General features: G+C 33.9%; 1 protein-coding gene across 2 annotated transcripts in view; it reads left to right on the forward strand.

Moving 5' to 3' along the window:
* Positions 1-16608, forward strand: part of LOC110856380 (neuroligin-2) — a 257446-nt gene that overhangs the window by 12329 nt on the left and 228509 nt on the right. For both annotated transcript variants that reach the window (XM_035856892.1, XM_035856893.1), the window contains exon 2: positions 3867-4173. The gene's annotated coding sequence lies outside the window, so the exon portion shown is untranslated. The remainder of the gene's footprint in view (positions 1-3866; positions 4174-16608) is intronic.

Raw genomic sequence — 16608 nt, forward strand, 5'->3', positions numbered from 1 at the left:
ATGAAACTGTGACCTTTCATGGACAGCTACCATTTACGGTGAAAGTGTGGTTTTGAGCCAACACGAACCTTTGCATTTGAATGATTGAAATTGAAAACCTAGGAAATGAAGATGTCACTTCACGTTAACCCACGTAATCTGACCGCACATAGCAAGTATACATGCATTTCGATATTATTGCATACTAGAAATATAATATTTCGAAAAAAAACGAGGCAATGCTTCTTCGTGATTTGAGGCAAAAACAATAAACGATTCAAGTTAAATAAATTAAATAAATTTGAAAATCTCAGCGATGGCCCAATTTCAATAGTCTTACTTTGCCCCTTTAACTTTCATGCTTTCACCACATACCTTGTTTTTCTGATCCAATTTCTTTTACTTTCTTTTCCACAACGAGATGTTTTCTGTGATAATAACTTTTCTTTAAAACACTACACAACCCAACCAAATAAAAATAAGAATGGATGATAAAAGAGCGGAAGTTATGGTGTGAGCATCCGGTCGTTGCGGAGAAGATAAAAATTATACAATTGGACAACTTTCCCTTATTTATCGTCTCCTCGTCGCCGACTTTCTCTTTCTCCGTGTACACAATTGGATCGCTTTATTTCGTTTTGTCCTCCACGACCTAGCAATATTTTTATGTTTGTCCACTTTCACCCGTGAATTAATGTCGCCACACAATTTTCACCTATTTTAGAAGGCATTACAGCTTTGGTTACCATTTGCCACGTATTGGTAACAGGAATTTTATTGATACTTGCACCACACTGTATTTTATTTTTCAAATTTGTTCGCAATAAAACTTGACAACATTGGAAAATAATAACTATTTTATAACTTTCACTCATAACTTCAGGCCGACGTGGTTAGAATCACTGTTAGATAGTTGACTGTATTTGATAACTGGCGATTTGCGCTGATCCAATTTTACTGGTTTTATAATCATGTCCAAAATATGTTTGTTTTCTACGTCGGAAATAAATCTATGTACGGCGTAAAGATCGTCATATGATTTTATTCGAAAAGATAAGATATTTATGGGTCATTACAAAAGATTTGTAAAAATTATCAAGACATTTTATCTACTATCATTAAAAAAATAGCAGTTTATCTAATTAATTCCCCGGATTTTTTGCAATGTTTTAATTTTTTCCAGCGATAATAAGATTTTAAGTGATGGAACTGCAGATAAATAATTCTTCAATTCTAACCTTTTTTAAGGGAGAAATTGCAATCCTTATTCTGAATAATTTAGGAGCACGAGTTTGAGTTGACATTGACCCCGTTGACTTGTGTCAGTACTTACTGTTCTCACGTGTCCTAGCAGAGGTCCAGGTTTTCGGGAAATAATGTAATCAGGACTGGATAAACATGACATGAAAAACATGAAAATTTCCTTTGTACTTGAGTAACGGGTGAGAGCTGGGGCCTTCCACCGCTTTTAGTCGTGAATAAGTAATTCGCCACAATAAATAACGGGGCGTAGGCTACATTGATCGTTTGAAGATGAAAGGATTATATTTTACTAAAAAGGATTCAACGCTAAAAATATTTTGGGACTCAGCTCGCGATGAAGTCGAGTTTGAGAATTGTGAAACGAGGTGAAAGCAAAATTCTTTGTGTATTTATAGAAATTATTTAAGTTGAAATACCTGGAATAAAAATTTCTTTGGTAAGTGCTTATGAAAACAATTCAAAAAATGCAATTGGTGTAGGATTTTACTATTCTAATTTAGCAATGGTGCATGGGTTCGTTTTTAGTTAAGAGTAAAGTTTTTTTATTCGAATATTCGTGGGTGTGGAAACCACCTTAAATTGGTCAAGTTTGAAGCCAAAGAGGAAAATTGTCGAAATTGTTTTTTTGAAAATGAATGTTAGATTCCCTTTGAGCTTTGTAAAAAACTTGAAATCATTAATAATTTTCTGAATTTACTAACTTCTGCAGGAATAAAAAGGGCTATATCAAAATCTTAAAAGGCTAGATCCAATTAAACTTTGTCCATCTCTTCAGTGAGTGTGAAAAGCTAGCTAAGCGTGAAATTATAGTGTTACATACAAATAAATCTTGCTTATGTTGAATTGTAAATTTTCTTGAATTGAAGTGATTTGTGAATTTGAAATTTACTATCAATTTTTATTTCGGACAGTTGCGAAACATTATTTAACATTGAGGGTATTCATTTCGAGTTCGCATCGTTGGCAACGTTCGCAAAAAAATAAAGTTCGCAAGTTCGCAAAACAATTTGGCTTGAAAATTGATTTGCGAACTTGCGCATCTCCAAGGCTAGTATTTAGTTCGCAAAATATTTTTCACAAATTTCGCAATGGGAAAAGTCCATAAATCTCCATTAGTTACCAAAGTTGTGCCATTCAAATTTTTGAATTTTCTTATTTGGTAAATTTCAGATGCAAAATTTCGGTAACTAATGGAAATTAACGTATTTTTCCCATTGCAAAATTCGAGACATTTTAATAAAATTTTACGAACTTTTTCATTTGCAAAGTGTCTTCACTTCGTTGCTTCGCAAAATTCGCAATTTCGAAAAAGTTATGTTGCGATGCGAACATGCGAACTCGTAATGAATACCCTCATTGAATTGAATCAGCCCATTATTGACGAGTTTAAGTTGGAAAAGTACATATTTTCCACTTTTTTCTGAAAAAAGTAATAATTACCCTCTTAAAGTTAGAAAGAAATTTTAAACAAGGTTACCATAAGCGGAATTTCTCGTTTTGTTGCTTTTATCAAGCCAAGCATGCTCCAATTCCATGCAATATCAACAAAAGATGATTGGGTTTCAAGTTTCTACTTTTTAATGACACTTGAGAAAGTCAACTCCGAGGGCTCACGTTATACAATGGAAACTTATTCAATTACAAATATTATTTATATGTATATTTTTTCTGCTAATATAAATGTGTCAATTTTCAGGATAATTTTGCATCTCGATTTCGTGTTAAAAAATGATTTTAGCATAATAATAATAATAATAATTTATTACAATGAGATACCCCAGATTACTGGGTCATTACATCTCAAGGCAGTCATTCATTACAGTGGCATCATTTCCAAAAGCATATCAATCATTTATAAATTCTAATTCATCAATAAGATTAAAAATTTCAATTAGACGTTCTGTACATTTTAAGTTTAGTAAATAAGTTTTTGTCATCTTTTTAAATACATTAAAACTGACACACTGTGATGCCAGCCGAATATGAGAGGGTAGGTGAATCCACAACTGTAACGCCCGATATTTGAAGGACTTTTTTAAAATACCATTTTTTGATACAATATTAGGAACACAAATAGACGACCTTCTAGTCGATTGGACTACCATGGATTCCGTACAAACATAATTAAAATAGTGCTGCGGGCCAATGCAATTGACCATTTTATACGCTAATTTACAGATTTCAAAGTCTACCACATTTCCAGCTTTCAACCACTCTAGATCGACATTTATATTATCAGTGATAGAGTCGTACTTGTTTTTATTTAGAACAAACCTGGCACAACATCTAGTTATACGCTCAACGCTTTTAATAACAGGAAGCCGATTTTGGTAATTTCTGTCTGCGTTAAGGCATGATAAATAAACTTCTTTGAAGATTGGGAGTGTCCGAACTGGTTAGATTTAACAGCACGACATGAATTTGAAATTTACTATTAATTTGGATTTTAAATAGATATTTAAATAGTATAAATTTGTCAAATTTAGTCAAGGATTTCATACACTCTATTTTTGTTACTACCTGTATGCATTTTACAGTTTTTGGTGGTATTTTATTCAGTTACAATAAAAAGTAACCATTTTACAAACATGTTACTAACAATTCCACTTCTTACTCGTTTTCAGGAGGAGGTTTAAGGAGAAAATCATGCAACTTCAAAACAACAATTGACCGGAATTTATACACTATCGAAGTGCGCAAATTTCATAGTTCCGGGATTGAGAAAGGTGCTCAAGAAATTGAAATTAGTAGACTTGAAGAAAATAAATGAATATTGATGAAGTTTTGCATAAAAAATAACAAAGATGCACCAGTCGTGAAGTGTTGTGCTGTGCTGTGTTTGGAGAAAGTTTGCGGCTTTGATCGAATATCTTTTAATTTTCTTGAAAGGACACGACGAACAAATTATGATGGGAATGGATCTCTGAAAATGTAAGTATTTATTTGGGTTTTATTTTCACTTTGTATGTCATAAATTATTTAAAAAAAACTTGGTCACGATTTTCTGTCCAACTTTAACTTTTTGTAAATTCTTGATAACCTTACCGAATGGTTTCATATATGAGTTTCATACATACATACCCATCATGCCCATCTCATACAATTCTTCAATACGTCAAAATTTTTACTTACGCATTTTCTACAATTAAAGTACGCCTTACAGAAGAGAGGACGCATTAATCAAACGAGAATTACTGGCGACACTTTGACTCGTGGCTATTTATCATTATTTCCTAAATCCATGAGTCCACTCAATTTAGTCTGCGTTCATCAACTCGGAGACGAGAAATGTATAACTGCGGGGAAATAAAGTGATACGAAAGCAGGGCATTTTTATAAATTCCAAGGGAAATTTAACAGGATTTATATACAAAGTTCTCAGCTCAGGGAAAATAAATTGATTCACAATGGACGTCTCCCAGCGCATGCTCTCCGATTTTGACCAAATTAGTCTCAATCGATCACAAATTTAATTAATATGAAACTTGCATATGAGACGATCTAGCAATTAAGACTGTTGTGGATGACGCGTTCGCGCGCAATCTCACTCAACCCGTGTTAATGTCTTTAAATGTAATTTCTAAAATGGCATCATCTTCATGAGTGTCGAGATAAATGGGACTTTTGATATTTTAATGTAAAGCTAATTTTTGGTACTACAAAACTTTGGTGGTTTGAAAAATTAGAAAATTCATTTACTATTTTTGCACACTAAATTTCTTCAAAAATGAATTTTCTAATTTTTCAAACCACCAAGGTTTTGTAGTACCAAAAATTAGCTTTACATTAAAATATCAAAAGTCCCATTTATCTCACCACTCATGAAGTTGATGCCATTTTAGAAATTACATTTAAAGACATTGGGCAGGGGTTGAATGAGACTAAATACTCGATGAAAATGAAGTTGAGCCTTAATGATCACGTTTGGCGGAGATATTTTCATCCGAATAGGAAAAAATACCCATTAACGTTGACAAATTTTACATTTCAAATTTATTTTCTCCTCTTCGGATGAAAATATCTCTGCCAAACGTGATCATTAATTGCTAGATCGTCTCATGTGCAAGTTTCATATTAATTAAATTTGTGATCGGTTGATACTAATTTAATCAAAATCGGAGAGCATACGCTGGGAAACCTCCACTGTGAGTCAAGTATGAAAATGAAACGGGATGTCCAATTGACTTGGGTAAGTAATGCAAATGGAGATATGAAATAGCGAGCTGAAACATATTAATTGTGACATGTTGATTTGAAATGGAACGAAATTATGTTAATTTGACGTTGTCGTTTCTTGTCCCAATTTACTTGTCAATTCATCTCTCTGAAATAATGGTTTCACCAGTTCTGGATATTTTGCATTCCCATGAAATTTGGTTGCAAATGGACAAGTTTTCTATTCACTTTTGCTTTTAGTACGTCAGCTCCATATGAAAATAAGTGTCAGATGAGAGAGTGCTATGTTAGTAAATGTTATAAATTCACATAAGCTGTTGGTATTTTGTACCCGTGGGAGCTTTAGCCCCAAATATTTTTTCTCAAAGGGGCCATTCAACGGAATGATAAGCGTCATATGATTCCTAATTTTTGGCTAGATTTTTGATATTGCGTTATATTTTTCGCTAGAAAATCCCGGTGTAGCTTCAATAAAGGTTCCATTGTTCGTGCAAATTTTCTTAATAGATAAAAAAATTGGACTTAAAAAAATTCATAAACTATCGATTCGATAAGCTGTTAAATTTGATAAAAATCGGATTATATTTTATTTTAATAAACCAAAATTTGAAAAAATACCTTTGCCAATTTTACTCACAACATTGAAATAATATACTTGTAATTTTATGAAAATTTAGGAAAGTCTTGTGAAAATTTAATTATAAATTTTAAGATTTTAAGTAACCCAATTATCAAAATAACACCTTCACCAATTTTACCCAGAACTTTGTATCCACTCTCAAACCCCACATTTTCACAAACTATTATTCAATTATGGAAATTAAAATAGTCATGATTTTATACTTCTGTTATGAAATTTTGTACAAAATTTTGAAATTTCATGAAGCTAAGCTTAAGATTCATCTCCGTTTAGCCAAGTGGAATTCGAACCTTTTAAAAGTTTTCAAGATGTAAATTTGATATAAATATCGTTTTGGCTTGCAAACCTTACAATTTTTAGAAATTTACTGATCTTTCTTTAAAAACTATACTTTTGCCAATTTTACCAAGAATTTTGTATCTACTCGGAAATTACATTTTCCCAATTTTTTTGTTTTCATTTGTTGAAATTAAAATAATTCCGATTTTGAAATTTATCTGTGAAATTTTTATGAAAATACGTTTTTTTAAATGGCGAAGAGTTTTACACCTAAAAAGTTCATAAACTTTCAATTTTACCCAGATTTTTGTTTCGACTCGGAAATCCTACATTTTCTACATTTTTTGTTTTCAATTATTGAAATTAAATAGTTCTGAGTAGTGTTTCTCAACGGGTACGAAATCCTTCATCCGAACCCAATATCTTCTACCCGAATCCGATAAGTACCCGAACCCGATAATCCGATTTGTTTGGGGAACGATCCGAATCCGAACCCGAACCCGATACGCCTCATCCGAACCCGAACCCGATACCCGATAAGTACCCGATAAGTATAGAATAATTTCATGCACTTATTTGTATATTAATTTATTTATTTCCAAATTATTGTTGAAACAGTTAATAACTAATGACAACTTTGAGCTTCAATTTTATAATTTCGATTTGTTTGTCAAAAATGAAACCAGCTTTAAATTGTATAACTTTTTATTTCTTCCACTAATATCAATCACTCATGAGTACTATTGTTCATACTATTTGTGGAACTGTCATATAATATGTAACTCCCCAGTGGGCAAAAACACAACGAATCTCTGCGATATCGTAGCGATGCACCAGCATCGAATCGTAGAGAATCTCTATCGAATCGACGTCGAAAACAGAGCTAAATGACCGCCGAATCTGTGCGAAACAGCAGCGAATTCTTAGCGAATTTCGCAGCGACTTCGCGGTGTATCGTTGAGAATTCGAGATGCATTTTTATGAAGATTTCGCTCTGAGTCGTATCGATTTCGATTCGTTTCGTCGTGATTTCGCTGCGAATTCAATGTCACCTTTTGTATTCGTTTTTTCTTGTCGAAGCAATGGAAGATTTATTAAAACACTAGCGTATACTAATTTAATATTAAGTAACATGGCACTTGATACGAAGTAAACGCCTCAAACACTATAAATTAAGTTTGTCAAGTTTACTTGATTTTAGGCATCCCCTAGCAAGGGAATGCACTCGAAATAAAGTAAAACTGGTTACCCTTCTCCAAAATTGTCTGTGCAACTTTGTATAGCATGCGTGCGATTTTTACCCCAAATAAAGCTATATTTTACACGGAATCAAGTAAAGATTTCTAAGAGTGTATGATTTTCGATTGTTGAATTTCTGTATTCACTCGTGTCAGGCTAGAGTTGGGTTTTCTATAAAATAACGTCATGAAGTTTAGAACAATTTTGCACAATCCTACTATGTAAAATTTAAAATTGCTTACCATTTTTTTCCAATCTCTGTTTTTAAAAAAATTTTGGGAGAACGGCGTCCACGGATTTCTTCGTAACCGGCATGACACTTGGGTTCATTCACAGACTCTATAAAATTTGAGTTATTGGAAGATTTAAGTAACATTTTATACCTAATAAGGTTTTAATCAAACAAAATATGACTTATCTGGACCTAACTTTGCACAGTTTCCCCAGTGAGCAAACACATTTTGTGAGTAACGCTAGACCATCTTCTAAAGATCCCAGAAGTATTTCCTTCTACAAATTACCAAATGCATAAGAAATATGTTAAGTTAAGTGTGGTTATTTGCATCAACTACCCACCAAGATTTAAGCACCCGTGGATTTCACGAATTAAATCACTAATTTATTAATTATTAATTTGCACTAGGGGAAGTTTATTTATTAAGTTTTCTCCGTTGTGATCGCCTTAAAAGATCCACCGGTCGAAGGGCACGTGATCGAAAGGCGAGGAGTAGTTGCGATTTCGGTGTGAAATCGCTGCTAAAATTTTATACGGACAATAAAATTCTGAAGTCGTTCCGAATTCGTTGCGAATTCGCATGAACAATTCTTTCCTCGAAATGCCAGCGATTTTTCGTGATCGAATTCGTAGCGAATTGTCTTCGATTTTTCGATGAGAAATATATCCTGGCGAAGTCGTTGCGGGTTCTAGGCGAAATAGCCCTCGAAGTCGCAACGATTTTTCGCTGCAGCGAATTCGCTGTAAATTCGCTATGGTCGCAGAGAATTCGACCAACGAATTGCCTACTGGGTCAAGATAGAAAGGTAGAAAGAATAAGATTAGGTCCTCAATCTCGCCCATGTTAAAATTTCAATCGAGTAATGTGTACATGGAATGGTGAGGACCTAGAAATGGTTAAAATTTGGTTGTTTATTTTATGAACGTTCTATTAATTGAAGGACATATTGATTTTTAACAACTGCCAATGTTCAAAAAACTTATTGTGGGACTTAAATCTTGTATTTCAATTTTGAATCGGGTTTTCGGATGATCCGAAGGTAAATCCGAATCCGAACCCGATAAGAATCGGATACTGAAAGCGTGATCCGTATCCGAACCCGATAACGTTCGGATACAGAAAACCCTATCCGAATCCGAACCCGAACCCGATAAAAACCCGAAACCCGATAACGACCCGAACCCGTTGAGAAACTCTAGTTCTGAGTTTAAAATTGATGAAATTGATGAAATTTTATGAAAATCTATTCACTTTTTCCACTTTTTTTTATCCATGTTAACCCTAAAAGATGATTACATTTCTAACAAATTGTCAAGAAAAATTGCGATAATATGTCCCAGAATTCGTCATGTCCAACGCAACACTGTAAAATTCTGCTCGTCACAAAATTTTGAAAATTTTTGAAATGCTGAGTCATCATCCTTCACTTGTAATTATAATTTAATTTGTTTTTACACGTTTTCTCACATGACGTATAAAAATTTAGGGATGGAATTTTCTACACAATTTTGACATTTTGAACGAAAATCTGGTTAGAAAACTTTTTTATAGTGGTTCAAAAATGGTGATTGTTTTGAAAAGTTGCTGATTTTTAAGAATTTTGTAAACTTTGAAATTAAAAAAAAATAATCCAATTAAGTTAAGTTTACGTTTCCATAATTTGATAATTTTACCTTAAAAAAGTTTAAAATATTTCTCCAGAAGTTTGTATCGATACGTAAATAGTATTTACATCCAAATGAATGAAAGTTTGACCATCGTTCGTCATCAAATGAAAAAGTTAAATTACATCACAATCTCATTAAATTTTGTAAATCAACTCATTAAATTTGCGCACGAATTACAAGGTTACAACGTTTCCGTGTACTTTAAGAAGTGCAACTGTAAATTTCGACTGCCTTGTTTTCCTCAAGCTTTCACCGGTCGCCGAGGGAGCAACAAAACACAAGTACAATCGAGCCAAGAAACTAAACTTTATTCGTCTATTTCAAGTGGGCGAGAATAAGTTTCTTAAAATAAGAACGTCATAAAGTGGCGTGTAACTAGAATCTCGAGGTAAATTAGTGCCTGTAAACATGCAATCGTTTTACTTACTGGTACACAACATAAATCTTTATGTTATTCCACACCGAGTTACATGTTACGTTATGTTCCTTCAATTCGTTTAATGTACACCGACCCGTAAAAAGAAGTCTGATTTCGTGAAGGGTGATTTCATCAACTTGGTGAAATGCGGGGTGCAAAAGGTTAGCTGGTTTTCATAGCGAGGTGAAACATTGCCCAGCCCAAAATTGTGTTAAACATGTTAAAAAGTATCCATAAAAAGAATCCATAAAAAAAATCCAAAAAGTATCCTTAGAATAGTCATGTCTTTCGTGGATGCAACGAAATTAATTGTCCTTTATTTTCTTGTTATCTGTCAACTCTACCCAAAATCGTTGTGCACTTTCAGCTATTTACCCACACTACACGTGTTTCCCATTGAAAATGTTTGGAATTGATATGAAAATTCTGTCTGTGAATAAGATACAAATTTCATGCTTCGATATTTTCCCTCAAATCGTGTTAATTAGTGGTCTCAACGGTGCGGTTCGGTTCGGTTCTTGGAAGAACCGGTTTAGAACCGAGAACCAGAATTGAAGAACCGAAACAGAACCGAACTTTTTTTAGTTGGAACCGAACCGGAACCGGACCAAACCGTGACCGAACCGGCGGTTCGGGTCAAACCGGTAGTGTTATTAATATGCAATAAACAACAAACAATGCTAATTGACGTGTTTCTGATGAAATTTCACATATAAGCCAATAACTTATCTGTATTTAAACAAGCAAATTCTAATACATGTCAACAGCAAAACCACTTATGTATATATATATTATTGAAGTTAGAAAACAATTCCAAGTTTGGGGTGCAACCAAGTCAAAATTTCATTTTGGAAACATTGGGGGTGTGACCAAGTCAAAATTTCATTTTGGAAACATTGGGGGTGTGACCAAGTCAAAATTTCATTTTGGAAACATTGGGGGTGTGACCAAGTCAAAATTTCATTTTGGAAACATTGGGGGTGTGCCCAAAAAAAAGTTTCATTTTGGGAACTTTGGGCGTGTCATCAAGTCAAAATTTGGTTTTGGAAACATTGGGGGTGTGACCAAGTCAAAGTTTCATTTTGGGAACTTTGGCAGTGCGGCCACGTCAAAATTTCATTTTGGAAACTATGTGTATTTCGGGAAATTCGTAAAACTTTTTCGAAAATATGATTAACTTCGCTAATGTATTTATGTATGAAGTTCGGTTCAACCCGAACCGGCCGGTTCGGTTCGGTTCTCAAAGACTTGGAACCGGAACCGAACCGGTAATAAAAGTTTCGGTTCGGTTCGGTTCTCCGTATAAACCGGAACCGAACCGAGCCATCGGTTCCGGTTCGGTTCTATGAGAACCGAGAACCGTTGAGACCACTAGTGTTAATTAGAAGAGTTTGAACAAAATTTAAAAAAAAGTATTTAATCCATATCGAGACATTTTGGCTACTAAAGGTTTACTATGTTATGTATCACACTATACACTTTTAGAAATCTGGTATGGTCAGGCAAGTATTGATTTCTCGGTGGCCCGACCAATGTGCAAAGACAAATGTGCAAACGACAAATGTGCAAAGACGTTTGTGCAAATGATAAATGTGCAACCTGACAAATGTGCAGCCCGATAAATGTGCAACCGATAAATATGCAGGAATTTTTCCAACAAATGGTGCAATATATCTTGATATAATTTAAACATCAAATCAAATTACATCTCCTCAAAAACTAAAATTTGAAACATTAATTTTGTGGTGGCATCCCGTATGATGTCTGTTGAAGCTGTAGATCTTATATTGAGCAGTATTAATTTATTGTTAACTTCATATTTTACTAAATTATATTTTTATGGTGCATAAATTTCCTGGTTCATACATCTTCGTGAATTCGTGAATTTTAGCCTATCGTATAGGCTGGAATTATGTACATATAAAAATTCTAAATTTCAATGAAATAATTCGGGATTTACTTATTTGCTGTCATTTTAAATTCTGTCCCCGCGGGGTGTCCCTAACTAAAGTTTAACTGTCACTAGCTAAATTTAGCATTACATAAATGTAAGGTTAGCATTATAGTGATTCGGCACGGGAATTTTATTATAAAATTGACAGGGGTCAACCCCGTTATAATCACAGAATATAGATTCTACCAGAAGAATCGATCTTATGTATTCGAGTGACGCTTATGGAGGAACGGGGAGAGCCAACCAAATAACTCGGTGTACATTTGGCCCACCTGGGGGATGGCACCTCCGCATCATCATCATCACCACATCTCCTGGCATCAAAAAATGATGATGAAAGCACATAGGTGGCGGTGGCACCCCATTTCTGCACCAGAACACACCATTCTGAGCTGCGTCTCCACGAATTTGATGCTCTACGATGGTGTGTTCTGGTGCACAAATGGGGGTGCCACCGCCACCTATGTGCTTTCATCATCATTTTTTGATGCCAGGAGATGTGGTGATGATGATGATGCGGAGGTGCCATCCCCCAGGTGGGCCAAATGTACACCGAGTTATTTGGTTGGCTCTCCCCGTTCTTCCATAAGCCTCACTCGAATACATAAGATCGATTCTTCTGGTAGAATCTATATTCTGTGCGTTATAATGATGATTAGTAATAATTAATAAGTTTAAAATCTGCATTATAAGATCTCCAGCTTCATAAGCTTCACCACAAAATTCATGTTTCAGAATTCTTAGTTTTTTGATAAGGTAATTTGATTTGAAGTGTAAATTATATCAAGATAAGAACCCCAAGAATTGCTATTTGTTGGAAAAATTCCTGCACATTTATCGGTTGAACATTTATCGTTTTCACATTTATCGGGCTGCACATTTGTCAGGTTGCACATTTATCGTTTGCACAAATGTCTTTGCACATTTGTCGTTTGCAGATTTGTCTTTGCACATTTGTCACCCCATCGATTTCTCGGTATTAAAGTTGCCACCGCTTGGTATTAAAATCATACATCATAATAACATTGTACTGGACGGTACAAATTTTCTACCTAACTGGTCAAACTTTAATAAAAATAATGCAGGGTAATAGCGCCCTGCAGCTATTACTGCAAGGTGTTACGTATTAATACCACGACATTAGTAGAATATATGGATACCGCTTGGTATTAGTACTGGATTTCTAAAAGTGTGAATTTATGAGTAAACATTATCAAAAGAACAGAATTATACAGCTGTATCGCATTAGTTAACGCCATTAACTAAAAAATTCTAAATTTAATGTACATCCTAGCTGTGAAGATGTTAAGTTAATTAAGGAGGTTTATTTAAGGAGGTTTGTTTCTCTATTTCTCAGGTTAAGAATATCTTTTTGTATGTTTAGGTTTTCGACTTGTTCTTTTGCTAGCTATCGCAGCCAACACATTATTCATAAATTTTAGTAATAATTACATAGCTAAATTGGTAGAAGAGGTGAAATTGTAAAAAGTGGCACAATAGTAAAATGGTATCAAATTGTCTAAAGTAATGATTATTTATTTTATTTCACTATTATACTATGAGTTATACTATATATTAAAAATCGGGTAGTTTTAATTAATATGATAAAATTTACCGCAAATTGGCATTTACTACTTATGTACATACGTATGGGTTTTAGTTACCACTTTAGTTACCGTGAGCTCGGTGGTAAATATGTCACCTTTTTTTTAGTAAATCCTGGTTGGGAATATCTATATAATTTCCATTGTATTTTTTTCAAATTATTGCCGGTATCAAAATTCTACTTACAAGTCTAGTAACGAGTCAGACTTCATGAATAACTATTTTGTTCGTGGAAATAAGAATATTCTATATTTTTCTTTACAACTTGTCCCCCCTGCTAACTTCCGTTTTCCTATCGTCACATCAAAAGAACAAGTTTACTTTCACTGTTTTTACCCCGATTTGCCTAATATTGGGCGAATCGGGGTAAAAAATGGGGTATAAAATTTTCAATTTACTACTCCAAGCAATAGGTCGGTATTCAAGTTTTACCATATCCGTAGCAAATATTTACAGACTGGTATAATTTGAGTACCATGCGGTGGCAACTTTAATAATGAGAAATCAAACAGAACGGTCGACAAAATTCTGTCCAGGGACGGAGGCACCAAAAAAGTGGACCATTTATATACTGATAACTAATAACTACGACTTCATACGAAGTGCAGCAAATAAATTTATTTACACTTTAAATTATTGATATCCCAAACATCAAATAGTGATAAGAACTTTGCTATATTTCTTGACGTTTAGACAGTAAATGTTATAATTAATTTTGGGCGGGAAGGACTTTATAGGACGATGAATAACTTTTCCAAGAATAATAACACTTCCGGAAGTGCTGAGAAGACGGAAATGTGGAGAAAGTTGGTTGGTGAAAAGTCTCAATTTTACTTTTGAGCTTCAGCACAACACTTGACTTTGGACTTGTTAAACTTACTTTTGCAACAACAGTTCCGGTCTCTCGTCATTAAAGTGTCCGGATTTAGGGCAAGTTTGGCTTTAGGTTTAAGCGCGACGAAATGCGACTTATAGAACTTTTGTTACTTCATAGCTTCCAAAATTCTGAGAGTTCGAAACTTAAAAAAATTTCTCCTTTTCAGAAATAAGCTGAAAATTAAGGTCGTAGAAATCTTTTTAACAAATCAGAGTAAAATTAGCTCGATGAAATTTACACATGACAAATGTTAATTAACCAGAAAAAAATAAGACAGAGGACTTGATAATGTAAAGTGCAAATTCTGCTCAATTTAAAAGTAAAATAGCGAACAGGATGGCATCATGTGACGACGAAATAGTCATAAAATGAGAATAACCATACAATTTTTGTAACGGGTTATTTTTAATCCACCAGACTTTTAATTGAAATCACAACTAAATATATTGAAATCGCATAACTTGAATTTCCAGTGCTTTAATTCAATTTAAAAACTGTAAAATTGAAATCTGCCAGACTTTTCTGAATCATACATTTTATTCAATTAGGAAGATTTGCCTTTAGAAATCTTAGAAAAACATGAGCTATTTCTTTGAATTTTTGTATAAACAAATTCTGTCAACAAGTAGGCGGCCTACCGGCCTTAGCAGGGCAGACCCTGAAGGCTCAATATCCCAACAGGAACGGTCACGGCTTCCTCTCTCGACGTTGAAACCATTCCAAATTATTGCAATTCCTAGACCGTAGGAAACAACGGTCCCCAGCACCCCTTCTCACTTTTAAAGGAACTAGTTTCCGGTTAATACTCCAGTTAACCTACATAGTTTGTTTAAAGTTGGAACGAGGTCATATGTCGGTGTAGAGCATTATTTTGGAATCTAACGAGAATCTCATATGCTTGAGGCTTACCATTATGTAGCTCACCAGTGGACTCGTTTTCTAAAAGTATTTTCATTTTTCATTGATTGATTCAACTACATATGTACATTATTTGTACTTGGGAATCCTGGAGCTTAGGCCCCATACTTTTGGTTAACAAATTTTGTTTCGAACATTCTTAGAAATCCAATATCCAAATAAAATCAAGTATTCATTACCAGGCTATCATAAATGTATGATTCTACCAAAGTGGTATTGATAAGTAATACGGTGTAACACATAACAGTTCGTTAATAAAGTTTTACCATGTCGGTAGGAAATTATCACAGACCGGTATGATTTTAATACCAAGCGGTAGCAACTTTATAATACCGAGAAATCAATACCAGCACAAGTATACCAGATTTCTGACAGTGAAGTGGTTGCAAAATTCCTTGGTGTCTCCGATTTCTACTACTGTGCACTCCTAGATTATGATTGTATGGTTTACCACTGATTAGAAGAGCAAGGGATACCTGAACAGTAACTATTTTGATAGATTTTTACATATAAATGAATTCATAAGTTATGAAATTCCGTGTCTGATGGATTCAGTTATAGAGGTTGTTTTAAGGCATATAAAGTACTGGAAATTCAAGTTATGGAATTTCAATATATTTAGTTATGTGATTTCAATTAAAAGTCTGGCCCATTAAATGAGACCCTTTTTGTAACCTGCTTCAAAGTTTCATGCAAACCGAAAACACGAAGTATTTAAATGCATCGCAACTTCGCGGACAGTAAAATGTCCACCTATACTGCAAACTCAAGTACCTCATAGTTCTTATGTATGTATGAGATTCAGGTAATTCAAGCAATTATTTGACTATGAAAAATTCGTAAATTTTGTAAAGAAATTTTACAAAATTTTACAAAGTAATAAGACCCCCTTCATCTGAGTTAGTTTATAAAAATTTGTACGATACATTTTCAGTCGTAATATTTATAAACTTTTGTAAAAGGTTAAGCATGTATACAGAATTTATGGATTTTACAATGTTCCAATTAACTGCTTTAATTTCCTCTAAATGTAATTTTAATAAGCTTTTCTGTTGGTATTTTATTATTCGAACTGATTTCACTGGATTCGATGAAACAGTTGAAATTCTTAGTGTCACTCGGGCGAGGATATCATCTTTCATAATTTTTGGGCTTGTTATTAATCACAAAAATTATAAACGGCGTGTTTGTATACCAATTTCTTTGTGTGCAAAATATCCACGTTATTATACATTCTTTGGCAAATGTCAGGATAGCCTTTTTTTATTAAGAAAAAGTACATATTTATCCCTCGTAAATTACCGCTGTACTTTTCTTTGCTGGAGTGAGGGCTTTGGCAAATTTTTGTAAAACTAGT

The sequence above is a fragment of the Folsomia candida genome, unplaced genomic scaffold, assembly GCF_002217175.1.
Source record: "Folsomia candida strain VU population unplaced genomic scaffold, ASM221717v1 Fcan01_Sc015, whole genome shotgun sequence".
NCBI classification, from domain to species: domain Eukaryota; kingdom Metazoa; phylum Arthropoda; class Collembola; order Entomobryomorpha; family Isotomidae; genus Folsomia; species Folsomia candida.